The sequence below is a fragment of the Engraulis encrasicolus genome, chromosome 24, assembly GCF_034702125.1.
Source record: "Engraulis encrasicolus isolate BLACKSEA-1 chromosome 24, IST_EnEncr_1.0, whole genome shotgun sequence".
Taxonomy (NCBI): domain Eukaryota; kingdom Metazoa; phylum Chordata; class Actinopteri; order Clupeiformes; family Engraulidae; genus Engraulis; species Engraulis encrasicolus.
The window spans coordinates 16312148-16317147 of record NC_085880.1 but is presented as its reverse complement, the minus strand read 5'-3'; positions in this window follow the sequence as shown (position 1 = coordinate 16317147).

The following is a 5000-nucleotide window of genomic DNA, read 5'->3' as shown; positions in this document are numbered from 1 at the left end:
CATGATTATGGACGCTGCCAACTGTCTGTATTTGCCAACATGTCAGAGAAACCATCCCACACTGAAGTGTCGACCCTGGAGTGGTCTTTCATTTTCTTTTTGGTTGAGGGATCCCAGTCCTTCTATCGCCCTGGTGACACTTTCGTCAGCTGCCGTATTGTTCGGTATGAAGGAACAACATTGATAACCAAAAATAGAGCACACACTCCTATCGGCCAAAAGCATATCAACCGCAATACGAGATTGGAATGCCATTAGGCAGGTTGCCTTCAGTTGTTCATGGATGGCCCTGAACCCGAATTCAGTTTTGTTGCCCAGCGCCTGCACATTTATAGTGGATGTTGTTCATTCTGTCCACATTTTTGTTTATAGTACACCACCAACATACAAATGATTCAAACCCTGATGCAATTTGATTCCACATTGTAGCTCTCTTATGTTTGTTTTAGGTTAGGTTAAGGGGTGAAGTTTCAGAGCAAGGTTTCATTTAACATGTGCCCTATACACATATTTGTTTGATGCACTGATTAATCCTAAAATATCTCTCCTGTTTGAGACATGTGCCATCCACATGACTCAATAAGACTTAAGTAATTTCCGAAACAGACTTTGAGCACAGTAAATGATGAGAAGTAAACATCTTCCAACACCCTCCAGTTCATAGGTGCATGAGTGATTCTACGATTCCCCTACGCTTTTGGCAAAAGCAAAAAATCAATTATCAGTATTTTTTCCCAACTAAATGACCTAGATGTTTACATAGTGCCAAACAAACAAATTGCCAAGCTTAATCTTAATAGTTAGTGGAATTGGCAAATCAAATCCACGGACTTAAAAGTGTAGCCGAATCAGAGAATCACTCGCATAGCCTACATCAAGGCAGGCTTTTTCAAACATTTGTTTAAAAAAATAATAATAAGCTCTCAGAAGTCAACTCATCCACACACAGACATTAGTGTGGAGGAGGTGCGCAGTTGTAACAGATTAGAGAGCATTATAATAGAGAAGAAACAAAAAATGTTTTGTTAGTTTAGACAAAACAAAACCCAAAGCCGCCCAACCATTCTCTCATAATCTATAATCAAAATAAAATAGATAGCTCTACATTCCCGGGGAACAACAATTTATCAAGAGCAAAATTATGAAAAAGAAAATTACTCTGGTCAGTATCTGACTATTGTGGCTCACGTTTACATTAGAGTTCCTTACAGAATAGGCGATAAACGCAAACTGACAAAATGTGGTGTTGACCACATAGTTCATCCAATATAGAATGTAGAAGAAACATTAAGCATGCCGTACAAAATGACTATACCCATAGTATTGGCTGTCTTTACATGATAGTTAGGCCTGCATAAATCACTTTGTAACAGAACTGAAATATATTGGCATGCAGTCCTCACTGCCCTTTTGTCATGAGGTCATGGTGATATAGGGGCCTAGCCCAACTCCTGCCAATAATGTCAGTACCTTCAAAAAATGTATTTTGTAAAAATAAAAAATTGAGTATGAGTAATATTTGAGAAGGTAAGACCTTGTCTAACTTTAGGTCAAACTTTTCATGGTTTGAAAGAAAAAAAGATAAATAAATAAATAAATAAACAGTTGTCATTTTATCAAGTGTTATAACTAAAATTATTACCCAATTGAAACAAAACAAACTCTGGAAAAATCTTGTGAAACTCATCAAATTAAAAACAAAATTCACTTAACCTAGCGATCATTGGTATTGTCTAGGTTCCTTCCATTCACATCAGCTGTGTTTCAGCTCGTTTCCATAACACTGGGCCTGTTCCTCAAAGAACAAAAAAAATATATATATATATGGAAAACAACTTTCTTTCATGTACACTCAAGCCAGATCAATTTGAAATCAAATCAGAGCAAAAAATGATTGACTTCATGTATCGGCTACATAAAACATTTTGTAACGGAACTAAAACCTTATTGGCAATCAGTTTTCACTTTGATTGCAAGTTGACGACTGAAATGAAAAGACAGAGAGACAACTGTCTCTTTGTTTATAAATCAAACAAATGAAAATATAAGGATCCCAACGTCATCAAATTCAAACTTTTAAAAGCAAATAGAGAACATTGACATGTCTCATCACACACCATGTGAAGCAATGTTCACACTTACAGTATTAAACTAATGACAATGATAGATATTTAACATAACTTTAAGCTTTGGTATTGTTTATCTAGGTCGGTGTTCAGTTTTTTTTAGTTCTTATTGTCTTTTCAGTGACAAACAGGTGGTTTAGCATACACTGTTGGAGGTGTCTTTCTATTAAGTGTCTTTCTGTCTCTGCCACAGAAATTTGCATGTTGATAGCTGGGCCTGCTGTGTCTGATAAGGGGTGCCTGCAGAAGACCTTGGGCTACTTAGAGAGAGCCTCTGAGCCTTTTAATATCTATCCGAGCTAATGTAAACATCTACACATAGGACACTGTTATCTTTGCTGGGGTGATTTTGTCAAGCGCCTCTGTGTATTCAGAGTCTAGTTTTTGCTAGTTTATCAGAGTCTACAGTACATTGTGCTCCAGTCATTAAAATAAAGTTCCAGATCATAATTGCATTGGAAATGACTAGTTGAGTACTACTACCCAACTTTTAGTTTAGTTTAAACCAAACCCATGATCCATTGATCAATAACTCATCAAAATAGAACATAATAAGGCAAGAAATTCGATGAAATAAAACGAAGAAATAAGTCATAGTTAAAAGTCAATCAAAACAAAATGACAACCTAAATTTCTAGAAACGTTCAGCACATGTGACCTAACTCTCAGACCAGGTCCAAATTGGGTTTACTCACAGCACCTTTGGGCCATCAAATAACGCCTGCGTTATTTCAAGATCTCAAACCCATTGTTCTTTTAAAAAAAAAAAATAAGAACAAGGAGAAAGCTTCATCTATTCTTTAGAAGAAACAAAGACATTTTGGTACTGTAAATCATGAAAGCAAACTCTTTTGCAACTACACTACACTACCATGACAGTGCACGGGGCCTTTAGTAATACATTATGACTTGGTCATTGCCATTCTGGTAACAGCTAATTTATAATGCCGTGTCTTAAAGGCTTAAACATTAACATATTAACTTTCAATTGAAAATAGTAAAGAAACAACATAACTCCACAACCCCGTTTTCTCCTAATCAAAAATAAATGGGTAAGAATGTGTGGAAAAACAAAATCATGACAAAATCCTACACCTCAAAGTTGAATTGTAGAATAAAATAAAAGGCTTATTCTTATTTTAAAAATGTTGTTTCAACATGTGCACTCCCAAGCTCCAGCTAACTCTGAACACAATAGAGTACCTCCACTAAACACTCAAAAAAAATTCTTCCACTCTCAGACATATTTAGGCACTCACTCCACAGATACACACGTACACTCCACAGACATATATACAATCTTTCTCACACACACAGTGGGGTGTCCCACTAGGACAATTCATACAACAAATAGGGCCCACACAGACAGACAAACAGATATCCATATTACTTGCCTTGTATGACACAGTGTTATAAAATACAATTATTATTATTATTATTATTACTATTATTATTATTATTATTATTATTATTATTATTATTATTATTATTATTATTATTATTATTATATGGTAGGCTATCTGAGACATTAACTGCTCAGTGAGTAATCCAAATGGCTGTCATTTGCTTTTTTTTTTAGCACCAGAGTCACAGAGGAAACGTACGGGGGTCCCTTGGACCAGAAGGGTAATTTCAGGTCTAATTTTTTCTTGGTAAAACAATCCGTCTAAGTTTAGAACGACGTCTACCTCTTCCACATCCCCGTCCGTTTCCTCATTATCATCAAACCAGTAATCGGCCGAGGGGCCATGCCCGTACGGTCGATACTGGTGCTCTCGGTCTAGTCAGGAATTTTGGTGTTGGCCTCGACGTTGGCCGTGATAGTTTTGGTGTTCATTGTAGTGTTCCTGTTGGCCCTGCTGGCCAGGCCATAAATGTTAGGTTTGTTGTAGACAACTTTCCATTAAACCCATAGTTTTTTACCCAGTAACACAGCGGTGCTACTGCACTAGGATTTTCTCTATGCACGATTTTCCAGTCCTTGCATTGCATTTCAGCAAGGAACTTTTCACTTCTTTTGCTGTTACTGCCCCCCATTTTGTCTCTATGAATTTAGTCCAACGTCACAACACCTACAGTGCCTCTATTGTTGGATACACTTTTCAACAAGATAGCGATCAACGATCGTTTGTGGTAAGATTCACTTCAACCTCACAGGTGGAATCTTCTTGCATACAGGCTTCCACAAAGACTCGCTATTTGGACCTTGTTGTATTGGTATGAAACGTATTACCGAGTGGTAATACGAATCCTTTCACGCACACTTTCTCTCAACGCAGAGAACACAGAATTTAAACTAGTTTCTCGTACTAGTTTCTCGTACTCGTACTACGTACTTTACTTTACGTAGTCTTCAGATTTTAACTTGTTCAACAACACAGAGGAGTCTGCCCTCCCTTTTTACCTGATAGAGTCTAGAATTGTCAGGGTTTTGTTTTCTCTTATTTTACCGTTTTTTCATTCAATCCTTTTTAAATAAAAATAAAAATGTAGGCCTACTCACGATTCTCTGGTCTTTTCAAGATTCCCGTCAACCGTCGGATCCCAGCCTGCGAGGGAGAGACCAGTCCCGGAAACGGGTTTCAGTGCTGTGGCCACAGACTTTCCTGGTTCCCTCCTCGCGTGCTGGAATCGTCGGGTATCTTGGGATCCGGTTCTGAAGGACCAAGTAAATGTTAGGTTCAAACCCTTAACATTTGTAAATATGAAACACCTGAAATGAAAGACACAGAGAATCCTTAATTAAGTTTCAAACCGGCTTGGAGAGCGGATGGGGAGAACCGTCAGCTACCATTTTCCCCACTCGTTCTAAACGATGTAATAGCCATAAGTCATATTTATTGAAGGATTTTCCCTGATAACAATTATCTCTAT